General features: G+C 38.7%; 1 long non-coding RNA gene across 1 annotated transcript; it reads right to left on the bottom strand.

Moving 5' to 3' along the window:
* Positions 1-744: 744 nt before the first annotated feature.
* Positions 745-6450, bottom strand: LOC149413926 (uncharacterized). The gene is made up of 4 exons (XR_016304099.1): positions 6322-6450; positions 5032-5245; positions 4760-4909; positions 745-1293 (listed from the first exon to the last, which is right to left on the bottom strand). It is a non-coding gene; the product is annotated as an uncharacterized LOC149413926 (long non-coding RNA).
* Between the last annotated feature and the right edge of the window lie 12538 nt (positions 6451-18988).

The raw sequence follows: 18988 nt of genomic DNA, 5'->3' as shown, positions 1-18988 counted from the left end.
TACATTAATGCTATGGTAAAAGTATTGATATATTCTAAAATAAAATTATTGACTGTACCTACTGATAAGCGCGGGGCCCGCGTTCAACAAATAAAAATGGCAGATGGGGACTTTAACTTGATACATAAAAAGTTTGGTTTCAATCGCATTACGTGAATGGTTGTTTTTTGATGTGGGACACAATGTGACGATTCATATTTCCCTTTTTTGAACATGAGTAGTTGCAGACGGAACATGAGTAAGGTTTTTCTCCAGTATGGGTATTTATGTGACTTTTTAAAGTTTCACTATGAGAACACGAATAGTTGCAATGGGAGCATGAGTAAGGTTTTTCTCCAGTATGAATTCGTATGTGACGGTTTAAATGACCCTTTTGTGAACACGAATACCCACAGTAGGAACATGAATAAGGTTTTTCTACAGTATGTGTTAGAATGTGAAGTTGTAGAGTTCCTTTTTCAAAACACGAATAGTTGCAGTTGGAACATGAAAAAGGTTTTTTTTCAGTATGGGTAAGCAAGTGACGTTTTAAATTATCCTTTTGTGAAAATGAAACGCTGCAAAAGGAACATGAATAAGGTTTAACTCCAGTATGGGTAAGCATGTGACGATTTAAGTGACCCTTATGAAAACATCCGTAATTACAGTAGGAACATGAAAAGGGTTTTTCTCCAGTATGGGTCAACATGTGACGTTTTAAAATTCTCTTTTGCGAACATGAATAACTGCAATCAGAACATGAAAAGGGTATTTTTTCAATGTGCGTTAACATGTGAAGGTTTAACGCTACCTTTCGAGAACAGGAATAACTGCATTCGGAACATGAAAAAGGTTTTTCTCCAGTGTGGGAAAGGATTTGATGTTTTAAATTTTCTTTTTCGGAACTCGAATAGTTGCTGTGAGAAAATGAAAAATGTTTTCCTCCGGTATGGGTTAACATGTGACGTTTTAAAGTTCTATTTTGTGAACATGAATAACTGCAATAGGAACATGAATAAGGTTTATTTCCTGAATGGGTAAGCGTGTGACGTTTTAAAGATTCCATTCGACAAGATGAATAACTGCATTCGGAACATGAAAAATGTTTTTCCCCAGTATGGATAAGGGTGTGATGTTTTAAATTTCTACTTTTCGAACACGTGTAGTTGCAGAACGAACATGAATAAGATTTTCCTATTCCTCCAGTATGGATGCGCAAGTGCAGTGCTAATGTTGACCTGTGAGAGCAGGAGTAATTACAATAGCAACATGAATAAAGTTTTCCAGGATTCGTCTTCGGGTCCGTTATTATGTCTGAAAAGAAAGAGGATATAGTTCAATAAGTGGATAAAGTCAGTCATACATGGCTTATTTGGCTTGCTACAACTCTTGGGAAATATCATCAGATCATCTAAGCAGTTTAATAAGGCTGAACTAACCATATAAGTAAATTGCAACGAATTGAGACACAATCCTGAGGTGGGCTTGTTTACATGCGGCCACATGGAATATAGTAGGGGTGCATGCGTCATGAAGTTTTATACGAGGTAACAAATAGATTTAGCCTAAGAGCTAGAAGTTCTGCAAATCTTACAATACTTAGTTCTAATATAATAGACCATTTCTCTTGGAATCCGCAGTAATCACATCTACTTGTTGAAGATACCACATGGCAGAACAGATGTTCTAGCACAACAAGAGGATCAGAACTATTGAATGAAATTTCTAAAACCGTGGAAATATTTGATATCCATTTTTTTTCTTTATTCAGTTTTTTTATTGGTTTTTACATGCCCGTGTTATGTTGGTCGATTAAATATACAATACAAAAAAAAAAACAATAAATTAAGTTTGAAATATAGAAGAAATTAAAATAATATAAAAAGTATACAATTTAAAAGAAAATAAAGAGTATATAGTTTAAGATAGTATGTGAAATACATTAAAATGATTTGAAAGAATATATCAAAAGGTTGAAATATAATAGAATATTTAAAAAATGTAAAAAATATAAGACATAACGTAAAAAGTAACGAATTTAAAGGAGAAAAAAAAATTATGATCCAGAAGTTATTAAAATTATATATGTACCTATAGCATCAAAATGGGTATGTATTTCTAGGTAAGCAAATGTAAAAATATGGTGAACAGTTGATAAGTAAGTGCGAGTTACAGTGACATATATGGATACATTCTTCAGCATTATAGATCCTTGTTTGAACTCCGGCTAATAATACTAGAGTGAAAAAATTATTGTCACAATATTGTTCTTAAAAAATACTGAAGCAATCCCAAAGTACGTGAAACCTTCCAGTGGTGTCAAACCAATTTAAATAATAAATGCAAAAAATAATTAATCTTTCTGTTAATATTATTGTAATTTAAAAACGAAAACTTTTTATGGTGGTATAGATTCATTTTTCCCTTAAAGAAAACTTTTAATGGTGGTGTGGATTCTTATGTTAATTAAAAAAATTTCGCCGCTTTTCAAATATCCATTTATGGACACCGGTTTTAAATTGAGTGATTGATCTTGATGTTTTGATGTCATTATTTAGTGCGTTGAATATTTTAGGTGAGATTTATGAGTATTGTCTCTAAGAGAAGATAGTTCTTGTTGTAGGAATTTTGCCGTTTATGTGCGTTGAGTAGTGTGTATGTATATCTTTTTGTGTAGAGTTTTTCAAACCATTTTTCCAGTTGTGGATGAGAATTGTCTTGATGTAAAGTTGGCGAATGTCTAGGACAGTAAGTTTCCTAAAAAGTGGTTCAGATAAATGAGAAGAACATTTAAAGATGACCCTTAGAACATTTAAAGATGACCCTTAGCACAAGTTTTTGAACGGTCACTAGGGAGTAGAAAGTGGATGCTGTTCAACCTCTCCATCCTATGATGCCATAAATTGCTATCGATTCAAATAGAGCAAAATAAACACTTTTTAAAGTCGTTATGTCAAGGATTGATCGAAGAGAGTAGAGAATATCTTTGTTATGGAGCTAATGTGGGCCTCCCAACGAAATTGGTTATCTATAATGACACCTAGGTACTTTATTTCAATAGACAGTTTGAGAAATGGGCATGCACAACTATTGTTAAGAGATAGTGGAAATGTGTCTAGGTTTTGTGAGCAAGTGTGAATGATTAGTTTACAAAGGTTTTCTGGGAGCTCAAATTTACGGATTGAAAAATGCATGAATTGAAGTTTTTAAAAATTTACGGTGAGAAGGTTAGAATCAACCATTTTTTTTATTTTTTTCAGTCCACAATTAGCTTTATCAATTGAGGTTTTCCATGTTTTACTTGTAAATATTATAACCGTATCGTCTGCAAAAGATATAATATTACCGCCAATGTCCAAATTCAATAAGTAGTTCATATATACGAGAAATAGGAGCGGACCTAGAAAACTTCCTTGGGGCACACCGTAGGAGATTGGTAAACGTTTACTTCTATATTCCTGATTGGAGCGAATGACAGTTGTTTGTGATCTCTGTGTGAGGTAGTTTTTAAACCATATCAGGGCAGTACCTTCTATCCCAATCTGTTGCAGTTTTTTTAGAAGAATGTGGAGTGAAATTGTATCGAAAGCTTTAGACAGATCTAGAAAGACAGCAAGAGGTTTAATGTCTCTATCGATGTTATCAGCTATCAGTTTGGTAATGGTTGCAATTGCATCTGCGGTACTTCGTTCCTTTTTGAGAATCATTGTTTGAGAATCACAACTATCTCCGGTTACAAATATCAAAATAAGATATTTGTAACCGGATATCCAGGGTGTATCTCAAGTACCGACAAACTTTAACCAGCGATTCCTGAGCATACATGGTGTGAAAAAATGTATATCCACTTTGCTGTCGGAAGCGTTTTTTTTTACATAAAAAATACACTATTTATATTTTCACAACTGTTTTATCTTTGTCAAAGTTTGAAAGGAACGTCGCGTCACAACTCAACACGCGTTTCTATTAAAAATACCGATTCCTGACGTCAGTACCAGAAAATAAGTATTTTATTTAACAACAATTATTCACATTTTTCGTACGCGAATCACTGATTGTCTTCTTAACACTCCTTTCATCGTTCAGTGGAATATACTCTCGCTCTAGTGAAAGACCATAATTCAATTTGAAACGTTGCTTGAAATGACTAGCCGTATTTAGTGACAAGATCTGAATATCCAGGTACTACCTCACCTTCCACTCCTTCCTCTAGCAATACAACATTTCAATTAACATGATTATTGTGTTCTCACCAAGATACTTAATTATTTAAGATAAGACACCAAGATACTTAATTATAAAGGGAAATAAACCCCTGAGTCATCAGTTGGTAATACCAAAGACTTTAAGTGAAATTTTAAACAATGCAATAATTGGGGAAACTTCAAAAGGGTTTAGCCAATAACAATTTACGACAATTTACTGTGAAATCAATAAAGCCATGGGATAGTAAAAATAGAAACATTTAGGTTATCACTTACGTCATCTGTAAGTGGCTTCGCAACAGTTTGATAATGTCATTGGAAGACGAAACAGCTGTGCTGTTACCCCTATACTGTCGACAGTGACGGAGTGTGGAATTTATATAGTTTTTTTTTAAAGAAAAAAAATGTTACGGGACAGCAAAGTGCTAATAACATTTTTTACTCCAAATTTGCTAAGTAATAGCTGGTTAAAGTTTGTCGGGTACACCCTGTATAATCTGACGTACAAAATATGCATAGTAAAATATAAAACAGTTAATCACTTAAACGAATCAAATAAACAAACATCTATTTACCAGCTGTCTGGGAATCACTTTCAGAATGCTCTAAGCATTCCTTTTTAACATCCATCAGGTCTATGTCGATTTCAGTATAAGGAATCCCCTCTCCGTCTTCTCGTGGTCCTGTTTCTGTCTGGAAGGGAACTGTACCAACCCAAATGCTACCTGGAATAACAAAACAACAATTTGTAGAACCTACAGACAAGGTTTCATGAAATAATATATATTAGTCATATCAATTTATAATAATCGTGTAATTTTAGTCAATATTTTTCAATGTGACTTACTATTTGGCTGAACATTCTCAGCATACTGCAAAAATTCCTTCTTTATATCCTGGAGGTGGGTTTCTATATCCATATACGGCATTTCACCTGCGCCTTCTTCCTGGGACCCTGGTTCCGTCTTAGTGCAAACACTCTCTGGGTTGGGAAGATCCATGGGACTGCTGTGATAGCGCACTGCTGATGTGATGGTAATTGGTCTGATTGTAACGTATAACTGTAACAAAACATCAATTAATTAGTCCAATTTGATAAGTTATAAAGGAGATTCAAAAAGATCGCAGATGGCAAAACAACTTACCAACGCCCTTATTGACGGTTAAAATACAATTGAGGAGATTTTTTTTCACGAAAACGGCAAAAAAGAAATTATCAATTTATCATTTGATACAGGACACTGCATCGCTTTGGCTAATGAAAGTATTTTACCAAAGGATAACTACTGTTTAGTTAAGGATTTAATAGAAACAATCGCAAAGTTTGTTTGACAGAAGTGGCATTAACAAATAGTTATCATGGAACGGTACACTGTGAGTCAAAGTGAATTATTTTCGTGTATTAAGCAAAAAGAGGTTGGTGTAGTTTTTCGTGGGTCGCACAAGCCGTCTCATTATATTTATGAAGTACACAATGTTAACAAACACTATTATGAACAGTTTATGAAATTTAAGGCGAACAATAAAACATACTTGTTGAATTGTATTATTAGAGCATTAATGCAAGTCAAAGGATGTTGTGAAAATAAAATTTACTAAATAGAATCGAGTAATTTCCTTGGTCGTGATCAATATAGATTTTTTTTAATCTCGCTTGGATTTAATCTATAACGGCGACCACAAATCAACAATCGGTGGCAGTGTTTGCTAGTGATAAGGTATCTTTCCGCAAGAAAATGTTTTTGGTTTATGAGTTAAAAAGTGAAAAAACGCCCGTTGACGTCTATCATTGGCATTAAGCGAAAATGCAAGACACAACATGTTGTAACAATTAAATATACTACCTACATGCAATCAGATAATCGGGTCACAGAATCTTTCGCTCAGGGTTAAGATTAAATGAACTTACCAATCGCATGGTTTTAATTTGTGACAGCGGCCATAAATCTACAGTGAACAAACTCATGTACTCTAGTGTGACACGTGTTGACCGGCTTGGTGTTGGATCAATTCGTTATGTCGTGAATGCAGTTAAACTGATCAACCAAGTGCTAAGCGATGTATTCTTACAATGAAGAATAACTAATTAAAGAACTTATGCTGAGTTACTTATTAAATATGGCAAGAACATACTTACGTACTAGCGTAGCGCGGCGGTCAACTACAAATTGTCACGACAAAAGTAGAAGCGTTGAATTTTAAAAAGATCGCTATAAATATGTGATGGTTATTGAAATGATTTTAAATCGTTTAAATATAACTCAATTATTGTGTAACTTATACAAAATATTACTTCGAAAGGAGCAACAACCACCGCGTGGATGACAAGGGAGAATAACATTGACATATCCATAGACAACGATCAATTGAAGAAATTAATGACGAAAGTAAGCACCGGACAGTAAGTTCTTTTTAACGGGTATTTGGCGCGTTTCGTCGTTTCAGTTTTCGTTGATCAAATTTTGATGAACGACACAAATTTAAAGAGATTTTATTTACGCGACGTTTCAGTCATCAAAACAAATAATTTAATACAGAAAATGGATTCCAAAAAGAATTTTACTAGCCTGTCGTTTCACGGGTTGGTAAGCAATCGACATAAACCGAATATTTTTAGAATCTGTTCAGAATGTTAAGTTCACTATAATAGTAGGGAAACGGTCTACAACGCAGTTCAGTGTGGAACTAAATACTTGATTCAATTTGTTGAAAGAGTGTATAAGAGATTTATCCGTATGCTTTTCCAACAGAGAGTTGCTAAACTAAACTTGAAACGGCTGATTTATGAATATCGCGCTAAAGTCACAAATTTCTGGAGCGAGTGGGACTACACCATCCCCGTTCATTGTAATATGTGGAGCTAAAAGAAACGAGAAAGAGGAATCATGACAAATTTTAATTTTAATAATAATTGTAAAAAGTATTTTTTTAGGATAATTCCTGTTTGACGAAATCAGTCTATTTCGAAAGTTAAAAAACATTTTAATGAACCCAAAACCAAAGTATTGTGAGACGCATATATTCACGCAATAAAGGAACATTTACTTAGATTTCGTGGTTCGTAAAATTTGACCTACACCTGCCGTTCAAAACGCATTTTTTTATAACAAACCTATGATTTAACGTAACGATAATAACATAAAAACAATTTAAATGTCGGATTGCAGATGGAAAATAATATTTCAATCAAATCAACAATATCAAAAGACATTTTTACTATGAAGGCCATCTGTCATCAGCAAAAAGCTGCCTGCCGCTAATAAAAACCTCAAAGTAGCTGTGTAAGGAGTTAGGTATTATCAGCTTCATGGCGCAAAGTCAGCTTTAATTGCATATATGCACAAAGCCGGCCATGTCTATCATGTTGGTAGAACCATATTTTATTACCTTATATTTATGTATCTACATTAATGTATTTATCTACGTAAATGTCCGTTTGTTCAAAATCTTACACCTCCGAAAATTCCTTACTGATTTCTTAAAAATTATAACACAATGTTGCATTCGAATACGTGTGCTTTTATATACATACATTTTATAAATGTCACGTGTGACAGATAAAACATGTTTTTTATAAGTACGCCTTCTGTTGGACATAAACGCAAAAAGCGCTATTGTTTCTCTATCTGCACAAACAGATTGAACTACATTAACGTGTGGTGAGGTACAGCTAATTTATAATGAAAAACTTTTTTTAAATTTATTTCTTTAATCTCTATAAACTCTACCCCAAATAGCATTTTTTTAATGCTGCAATTGCAAAATTTGTACTTGTTGCAGGTATAAAGTATAGTAAGAGTATTTATTTATTTTTAATTTCTCAGTTCTTCTTACTAGGGTTTCTTGTTCTGAGACGGTCTGTAGTTTTCAAACTTCTGTATTTAGTTTAAAGTTGTCTTTACATATTAATATCTTTTAGCTTCTTAGTTTGGGTTTCGTGAGAAGATACGTTGTTTTTTTGTAATTATACGTATTATCGAAGTAAAACTTTACCTTGTGATTGTGTACCGAGTTGAAAATAATGTTCCTTTGGTCAAGTAAGTACTGTTGTAAGTTTCTTTTTAATCTAAGAAAATTGTATTTTTGTCTATGGTGAATACTTTTGTCACAATTTTGACATTGCCGTTTTAGCAACTTATTGCTTTTATTTTCTGAAATTAAACTTGCCACCGTGTGTTTTGGGTAAAACGTATTATTACATTTCCGTAGTTCTACAACAACTTGGTCTGGTGAAGTTTTGACAACTTATTTCTTATAGCGTTATATACCGCATTGTCACATTTCGCGTTTGTCTTATGCGTAAGTGAATTTTAAAATATTACTAATTCGGTTATTGTTAGAACTTACTGACTTACCCTCACGCCATTTCACCGCGTGAGCAGGCAGAAGGGATAAAACGCCACGTGACATACGTACCTACGCATCTTTATGCGGTAGAATAATACGGTTATATCAGGTAGAATGATTTCCGCTTTGCACTCTGAACGTACAATTTCAAAATTATTATAAGAGAAAATCATTTAATTTTATAAGTATTTAAATTTTTAATGCATACATAACTGTTTTTTTTTGAATGGCTAACTTTACAGTTTTTGCATCTAAAATTACTGACTACGTAAAAAACACACATTTTTTAGACGAACGTTTGTTGTTTCATAGGGGGGAACATTTTAATTTTTGGTAAATTTTGGATAGGGCCTGACACGCTTATTACGAATATTTTTTAGAAAAAAACTTTATATTCGCCTTAATTACTATAAAAGAAAACCTTTTGCATTTCGGGCGGCGGAAAATTATGCATTTTGATTTTCAATTGCGTAAAACCAAAATTCACTTCGCGAATCGATGTGGCGACAATGCGCCGCCATTAGGAACGCACTGTTATGTTGGTATCACTGATGCATTAACAAGAGCTAAATACGACCGTTGCTATCTTCGTGCGATACACATGAAAGGCGCTAATTTTATACCGCCTGCTCGCGTCAAGGCAAGAAAAACATCCCAGTTTTCAAGTAGTTTAACGGCTACACTAGGTTTGTGTAACATGGTTTGTGATACAAAAGAAAGTGCCCGTTTATAACGCCTGCTCGCGTCAAGGCAAGAAAAACATCCCAGTTTTCAAGTAGTTTACCGGCTACGCTAGGTTTGTGTAACATGGTTTGTGATACTAAATATATTATAGTAATAGATTTTAGAAAAATTAAAGTTAGTTAACATTATAATTCTGTTGTGTTTTCATAAATTCGCGCCAATCCATTTGTATTCCACGAAGTTAGCCATAGTCGTATCTACGCAATGTATCAGGGATACCAACATAACAGTGACGTACCTAATGGCAGCTGATTGCCGCCGCATCGATTCGCGAAGTGAATTTTGGTTAACGCAATTGAAAATTTAAATTCATAATTTTCCGCCGCCCGAAATGCAAAAAGTTTTCTTTTATAGTAATTAAGGCGAATATAAAGTTTTTTTATAAAAAATATTCGTAATAAGCGTGTCAGGCCCTATCCAAAAATTACCTAATTTTTATGTATTTAACTTCTACATTTGAATATAAAGCCTGGGATTTTCTCTTTTTAACACAATTTAGATAATATCTCTCACCTTGACGTCGAGGGAGATACAACGATTTCTATGATATATATGAGCAGTTATCTAAAGGAATCAAATTGGCCTGATGGAATAAATAATATTTAATATTAATCCACCCCGGCCTATGTTATCTTTGGGAATGCTATGTGGAGGGTATTTTTGAGAAGGGAGGGAGAGTATTAAGAATATAATCAATACTGAGAAGGAAAATGTAAGAGGAATGGAATGGAAGTATAAACAATCTCTCCTACTGCAGTGCAAGGCTATGGGTCGAGAGAGTCTGGCTAGGGAAATCAAAAGGTCTCCTTCAATCAGTCTTTCCCGATCCAGGTGGGCAAACGCATTCACTGCCTAGACCTAGACAAATCTCACCCCATGAACAGTTCAGTTTTGTCTATGGACAAGATCACAGCTCCTCTATATTGCTCCGCAATAAATTTTTATTTTTAATCCTAAATTATCCTTCAATAATCTTAAAACCGTGCGAAAATACTCCGAACCATCGGATTGACGTTCACAAACGTTATCTCGGTGTGATCTCACTTATTTTTAGAGAAAAGACTCTTTTTAGTGTTAAGTAATCCGTTTTGGCAAATTTCTTAAATAGTGAAAATTTCTCAAAAACCGTGTTTTCCATAAGTGAAATAACACTCTCAGGGGTGATACCCACCCCCCTCTCTAGTTTTATACCAATATACAACCCCTTGTGCACCTATTCAGGTAAAAAAATCAGTAAAAAGTGCTAACTGTCAAATAGTAGAGTCCATAGACAATTTAGAGATTTTGGCAAATTTATGCAAAATACAAGCAATTTGTGCAGTTGAAAATTGTCTTTGGCACAACTCCATAGAGAAAATAGATAGACAGGTAATTCTTTTAACAATCGTGAGGGACCATAGATTCCTCACATTATAAACCATTAACTCGTTAAAAATAATCAGGGTTATTAAAATAATTGACTTTTAAGTGCAAATTTTGAAAACAATTTTTCGAAAAAATGGACTCCGATTCTGATGACGACTCCCACTCAGAGGGGATATGGTCTCAGGCTGAGATCATAAGCCGCCTCAGTTCACAGCTAGAGCGCCAACGCAAGGAGATAGAAGAGCTTTCGGTCAAAACTATACCTGGCTACAAATCACCCCATAGGAGCACACAGATTGAGCGCCAGAATATAGCAGACCACTCGCACGTACAGACTGCTCCCGCAGTAAACCCTATGAGTGTTGATAATGTAACTTACCAACAAAGCCACTCGGATGTGCTGACTGCACCAAGGAAGCAAAGCCAATTCGATGTACAGACTGCTCCAAGTAATCAAAACCTTTCGGATGTGCTGACTGCGACTACCTCAGGCCAGTCCCGTGTTGGGAGTGTGCCCACCCATAAGTCCCCCAATCAAACCAACAGAAAGCGTCCCAGAGGAGAAGAGTTTAGAGAAGAATTTCCTATCGTTGATCAAACTTTAGAACCAACGTCAGCTGACCTCAGCGCCGACAACCTAATCCCTGTTACCTCCCAGCTAGAGGCTATTATGAAAATAATCTCGGAAGGGAAACACAAACTGAACAAAGAAGACCGAACAATCATTATCGGTTCTATCGAGGAAATTAAAAAGCAACTGTTTAACATACTGCTGTCTCACACTCGTGCGGTTTCCAGGGCCCAGGCCTTCGAGCAGGTGATAAACAATAATAAGGAAATGACCGATAAACTCGATCAACTATTGGCTAAAACAGCTGCTTCAAACTTCCCCCCCACCTCCTCCGCCTTCCCTCCGCCGCCCCCTAAGAGAACCTATGCCGGTGCTGCCTCTGGTGCCCCAGCGTCTAAAACCCTCACGGTGGACGGATACGAAAGACCGGTTCCCCCCAGACAACCGACTGTACTCTTCTACCCGATTGTTCCGGAGGGGAAGACTTCTGAGGAACTGGAGAAAAACCTAACATCAATTCTTGATCCTAGGAAGGACGGGTTTCAAGTGGTCCGCACCAGGAAAATCAAGGGCGCTGGCATCGCTGTCCAAACCACTTCGCCAGGAGGAATACAAAACATTAAGAAAGTGGAGGGGAAACTATCTGCCAAAGGCATAAAAATTGTGGCTCCCCAAGGTCGCCTGCCTAAGATTGTAATATACGATGTACCCAGAGGTGAACCGCTCACAGATGGATCCCTTTTTAAGGAAATTTTCCTCAATAATATCGAAGGAAAATCAAGTGTTTCTCTGGACGACCATACGCGCACCATGCGTAGGGTATCTCTTTTTGGGAAAAAAGATTCCAGCACTATGAACATGATAGTGACATGTCACCCGGAGGTTCGCAAAATTTTAATTGACAACGGATACTGCTTTCTTGGATGGAACGCCTGTAGAGTTCGGGATTTCCTGGGAGCAACGCGCTGCTTTAAGTGCCACCTGTATGGACACATAAGCAAGGCCTGCTCACAGGAAAAAATCACATGCCGTCACTGTGCGCTTATAGGTCACGATATTGAGGATTGCCCCAAGAAGACAGTGCCCGGCATCTGTGCTACCTGCACTAAATTTAAAAAACCTGCGAACCATAACACGGGTGATAGGACGTGCCCGGCCCAAAAGGCTGCCATAGAATCGCAAGTCCGCATGACCGATTATGGCCTTTAACTCTCTTCTCTCCATAGGTCAGATTAACCTGCAGAGGTCCCGGGCTGCCACACTGGAGGCGCTGCAGACCATGTCTGACCTACACATAGACATCCTGCTTATTCAGGAGCAGTACACCTGGCGAGGGAAAACTCCTGTAAGTCATCCGGGTCTGGTCCTCGAGACAGGCAGCTCCCCGGGGGCGGGTGTCCTGGTTAACTCCACATTGATCAGCCCCCTCCTCCTGGTGGGTCTGTCCAACGAGTATCAGACCTGTGTATCTATTAGATTTGGAAAAACTGAGATCTTCCTGATCTCAGTCTATTTTAAGTATGGGAACCCGTTTGGACCGCATATCTTGAGCCTGACGCGCGCCCTAAACGCGCTTAAAGGACGTAACATAGTTATTGGAGGAGACTTTAACGCTCGCTCCCCGATTTGGTTCGATCAAGATGTAAGATTTAGGACGGAACGTTCAGACGCCGTAGAAGATTTTATTGCGGCGCAAGGTCTTATTGTATTAAATGAGCCTAACTCATTATACACTTTTTCGAATACCAGCGGGGAGAGCAACATAGATTTAACTCTCTGCTCTGGATCTGTTGCGGCCAAGATATCGCATTGGAAGGTACATGAATGCGCAATAGCCTCCGATCATAGGCTCATTACCTTTACTGTGGGTGTCAAAAAGACCGGGACTCCAAGATCCTCTTGGAGTTTCAAAACCACTATGGCGAATTGGGATAGCTTTGGGGCGGCGCTACGCGACACTTTAAGGGGTTTCCATGACGTAGCAGCAAGAGATCCGGACAATTTGGGGAATTTTTTCAATGCAGCGGTAGTGTCGGCTGCAGAGTCCTCCTTGGGAAGAGTAAACCCAAGGAGGACCATAAAGACTCCTTGGTGGTCGCCTGAGCTGACTTTGCTGAAAGGGGCCTACAAGAAGGCCTACAGGGCGATGGGTGCTACCAGGCGCGGCGGCTTTACGGAAGAGGAGATCGCTGCCCGCAAGGGATGCCTCAGCGCCGCGCGTAGAACCTTCAAGTTGGCCGTTCTCTCGGCAAAACGAGCTAACTGGCATAATTGGGTTAAAGAAATAGGTAACGCCAACCCGTGGGAAATCCACAGCGCCTTTGAGAAATCCGGAAAAGGCTCTGAACGGTATCTTTCAAGCGTAATCAATCATTTAGAGGGAAGGGACGTTGAGACAGTGGATGTGGCGTCCACTCTCAATACACTTCTGGGAAAGTTAGTCCCCGTAGACTCAGTAGTTGGGGAAAGCGACCACCACAAACAGATCAGAAATCTGTCAAGGATTCCGCCGAGTACCCTCTCCCAGGAGGACAAGTTGCGCCTTACTAGAGAAGAAATGGATATCATAATAAAGGGTTTAGGTCCCAAGAAGGCACCTGGGCATGATAGAATCAATGGAATAATCGTGAAGAATGTATGGCTCTATGCCCGGGAGGAGTTCTTCCAGGTCATGGAGACGTGCTTGCGAAGAGGAGTCTTCCCTTCGGAATGGAAGAGGGGCGTGCTTAAGATTATACCAAAGGGGTCCGACAAACCACGCTCGGACGTTAAAGCCTACCGCCCGATCACCTTGCTGCCTATAATGGGTAAGGTCCTCGAAAAACTGATCAGAGAACGCCTGCGTCGGACTCTCTCCACCCCCAGCCCGAGCCAGTTCGGTTTTGTCCCCGGTAAATCTACAGAGCACGCCCTTATGCATGCGCTTGAATGGGTGAAGGTTCGGCCTGAGAGGTATGTGGTGGGAATCTTTTTAGATATCACAGGTGCCTTCGATCATGCGTGGTGGCCGATGATACTTACCAAGCTCAAAAGTAGAAACTGCCCCCCGAGGCTCTTTAAAATTTGCTCCGATTTCTTCAACGACAGAACCATTATACTCACTTTCGGTGACTTTGTCATCGAACGTGAGGTGGACATGGGTTGCCCACAGGGGTCGGTTTTGGCCCCCGAATTTTGGAATATTGAGTTTGATGATTCCTCCAGGCTGCCCTTGCCTGCTGGATGTATCTCGGTTGACTACGCTGATGATAAATTGTTCTTGGTTGCGGGGAACAGCAGGAGAGAACTGGAAAGAAAGGCAGGGGAAGGTTTGAACATGATCCTCCAATGGGGGAAGAGAAATAGACTGAACTTCGCTCCCCAAAAGACCATGGGTCTCCTGATGAAAGGATTTCTGAGTAGAGAGAGAAATCCGACCATCAAAATGGGAGATACCAGAATCAAGTTTGTCGAGACAGTAAAATATCTTGGAGTCACTTTAGATCGATCGTCCTCTTTCTTAGCCCATGTTAAGAAAGTCTCCACCGAGGCCCAGGCCCTTTTTCTGAAGCTGAGGAGAATCTCCACCACGGAATGGGGATTAAGGACACCAGCGATCCGTCTCCTATACAGGGGGGTATTCGTGGCGCAAGTCACCTATGCCGCCTGCGTCTGGGAACATCGTCTGGATAATGCCCTTATACTCTCGGCTCTCAAGAGGGGACAGCGAACTCCCTTGTTGGCACTTTCTGGTGCCTATAGAACAGTTTCTTCGGACGCACTTCCAGTGTTGGCAGGTGTCCTGCCAATCGATCTAGAGATTAGGGAGGTGCTCACTAAGAAAAAGCTGACCAGGGGTCTCCCGGCCAACCACCTCGGTATTACGATTACACCAGGCGGTGCCGGGACCCTACCTGGCCGACTTAAACAAATGCGAGAGCTGACACTCAACGAGTGGCAATCTCGGTGGGATAGGTCGAATAAGGGAAGATGGACCTTCTCCTTCTTCCCTTCAGTTAAACTCAGAATGGAAGGGGCGTTCATTAATACGGACCACTATATGGTTCAATTACTGTCGGGCCATGGGGAATTCAGGGGGAGACTTCACAGACTCTCCCTGTCACCCCATCCCAACTGTGCCTGCGGCAGTACGGACCAAACCGCCGAGCACATTTTGTGGCACTGTGAGATTTTGATGGATGCAAGAGATGAATTACTGAAGGGTTTGGATGTTATTACGAGACCGGTTTGGACTACCGATCTCGTTTCGAATAAAGTGAATTTTGAATGCTTGCGGAAATTTACGAAGACATGGGTTGAAAGATGGTCGATTTTGAGAGTCGAGGATTAGCTAATTCAGCACCCAGGTGTATATGCTCCTGAATCTTAGGTACACGCTATTCTTTACTATTTTACCTTTACACACTGATCTTCTTTTGTACAATGTTACCTTTATGCACTAATTATCTCTTCCCTAACCTTATATGTACCAAATTGTTCCTTGCTATCCACCTTTTAGCCTGACCTCACCGATGTACCCAATCTACTGATCCCCGTCAACCCGTGTACTGGCCGTGAAGCAAACTGATCTCCGTTATACTACCTGTCTGACACAGCTATTTTCATAGCTAAGAAACTTATTTCTTATTTGATGCATCTTACAGGAGTCCTCGTCATCAGCTCATCCTCACCGATCACTAATTTTGGCAACATCTGTAATTTGGTCACACATCCATCGTTCGCTTTACTAATCTTGTTTTAAATTGTTTCCCTCCCAAAATCTTCTCCCTTCCTCCATCCATCTCGCTCCAATTAATATTTCTTGTCTTTTTCTAATTGTAGGATTGACATATTAGTTCTTACACCAGTACGTAGAATGAGAGTGTTCTTGCTCCAGATAAGACTGAACTGTTTGTTCTGTTTGTTCTGTTTTGTCCTACTCCCCTTATGGGGGTGGATCTGAACCTCGTCCCCGCGCACTGACTATCGGGCTTCCCCTGAAGAGGCGTTTCTTACTGACCAAACGCGCCACCCCTGAGGACGGTGGGAGGTCAGAAGGATGTCCGATTCGAACTAGGAAACCTTCCGCCCCGCCTCCGACAACCCGACGCTACTTCAACTCCCTAGGGTCTTCGGGTTCCTACCCAACTGTTCCCAGTTACACTTTCGTCAGGGCTCCATCGGGAAATCGGCTTAAGGGCGCGGTACCCGAAACTCGCATCGGACAGCCTGATCACAGTCTCACCCAACTCTGGACTGCCGAGAGGGAAGTTCTTAGCTCCTCTCTCAGATGTACCTTAGTTCATACCATTTTAAATATAATGTTCTGACTTTTCCTTTCAAGTGCATTATGTACACAAAACTGGTTTTGGCGGACCTAGTGTCCTCCTATGTGTTTTATTCTTCATCCCTATATCCACTTATCAAAAGGTAAGCATTTACTAACACTACACTAACCTGTACATAACCAAGCACTTGCATACTGCTTACTAACAACGTATGCGGGGACATTCGAGGTTTAGCTTCGTTCTTTAAATGTAGAGTCGTTCATGAAAAAAAAAATTAGAGTCCATGCTAGTGCCCTGAAGGGGTAACCATAAGTTACCTATACCGGGGCGGGTAAGTGGTGGGATCCTCGAATGACCCCATGAACAAAGGCACCTCTGATGTTACCAATTGTAGCGAAACACATGGGGTGACCTATGGCAGGGGTTTTGGTTATAAAATAAATGGTTCACAGGGTAACGGTACCCATACCCGCCACCCAAACTGAAAAAAAACTGTACACATATCTATAATTTATCAGTTATGTTTCAGGTGTGATTCATTGCGAGCATCAGACCGATAATACTACCACGTCCTCATAGCAGTGATGGCACTCGCTAACGCAGATAGTCTTACAGACAAGATGGATCCACAAATTGTATGTGAAGTCGAAAGCAAACTGCCGTGTACGGATATAGATAAAGGCCTGCTTGATTTTAACCTTTCAGGTATTTTGAGTATTTGAATTTGATTAGAATCATTCCCAGTTGCCATTATTTTCTGTTTTTTAATGAATACAAACTTTGGCATCCCAAAACTGCATACGAATTACAGTTTCAGATAAACGTGATAATGGACTGTTAATAATTTAAACGAGACGAAATGAAATGGTGGTTCTTGGATTGGGTGATAGTATGTGTGGGAATGAGTAAGGTATGTAAGTAGGGAAAACGTGATTATTAAGTGATTACTTACCACTGTATCTCTGCCAATGAGCACACAACACAATCACAATATAGTGAGTTCCATCGCGATACCTTCTGGTAATAATCGCCACAACAGAATGAATAATTACTTAAAACGATAGTTTGCACTTTCATAATAGTCAACTTGCTCACAAGGCATTCCCAATCCTTTTTTTCTGTTTTCAAAACAAATGCACTCGCATCTGCATTATTTTTCTATAAATTGTTTTTCAAATTTTCAAATACAGCAATGTGATGATTAGGGATATGTAAGAACTGAATAAATGACATCCCTGTAGGAACTGGAGACATTGAGGAACTGGACGCAATTACTAGTTGTGATGAATTGCAGTTTTGATCAAAACGCGTTGAAAGTTTCACTTGTAACTACTGTACAAAATATCGTGTGTAGCTTCATCTGTGTAAAACCCACAGAAGTTATATTTACCAAGCAAATAAAGAAAGGGTTGCAGATACAAAAAGGCTATATCACCATAACAACTAAACAAAGCGCGTTTTATTGTTTTTACTGCATCCAACTCATTAATTTTGAACATAGATTATGTTTTTAACGTGGCTTGCCGATGGTTTTTGTCGTGATAACTGTAAACTTATTTTTTAAGAATTCAGTTATAAGTATTTTTTTATCTCTTAAGCATTTTTTCGTACATAAGGTGAGACATTATTTGTCAAATATTTATTAAATTCATCATTTTTACTAATTTTCAAATGCTTATTATTAAAAATATCGTCCGCTTGTGTTTTTATTACTCCTATTACCCAATGGAGGCATAGTTCTGTCATAAATATTTGTATGTCAATTTACTAGCACCGTATTATAACAGTGTATTGCACCAACTGTAGCAAACGTTATATATATATAATAATAAAATTATTTTTATTTCTTTTACAGATGACAGCAATTCAAGCAAGAAATCTAAGCAAAGAGAGCTAATTGTTTCGTCCTCAAAACCACTTTCGTGTTCCGAATGCAACTATTCGTGTTCATTCAAATCCCGTTTACTGCGTCATATGCTATCTCACGGCGGAGATAAACCATTCTCGTGTCCTGACTGTGCCTATTCATGTACACTCAAGACGCAATTAAAGAGTCACTCGTATACTCATAGTGGAAATAAACCATTGTCGTGCCCCGAATGTGACTATTCGTGCGCACTAAAGTCACAATTAAAGAGTCACGCGTTTACTCACAGCAAAGAAAAACCATTCTCGTGTTCCGAATGTGATTATATATGTGCACGAAAATTGCAATTAAATAGCCATATGTTTACTCACGGTGGAGAAAAACCATTCTCGTGTTCCGACTGCAACTATTCATGTACAATGAAATCCAGTTTACGGAGGCATAAACTGACTCACGGCAGAGCAAAACCATTCTCTTGTCTAGAGTGCAACTATTGCTGTTCTCAGAATTGTGAATTACAGAAGCACATGTCTACTCATAGTGGGAAAAGGCCTTACTCATGTTCAGATTGTAACTATTCATGTTCAAGAAAATTACAATTAAAGACTCACATGTATTCTCACAGCGGCGAAAAACCATTCTT

This window comes from Hesperophylax consimilis, chromosome 20, assembly GCF_061612785.1.
Source record: "Hesperophylax consimilis isolate HC1 chromosome 20, BYU_Hcon_1.0, whole genome shotgun sequence".
Classification (NCBI taxonomy): Eukaryota; Metazoa; Arthropoda; class Insecta; order Trichoptera; family Limnephilidae; genus Hesperophylax; species Hesperophylax consimilis.
Note: the sequence above shows the minus strand (reverse complement) of the source record. Positions and strands in the feature narration are given on the sequence as shown.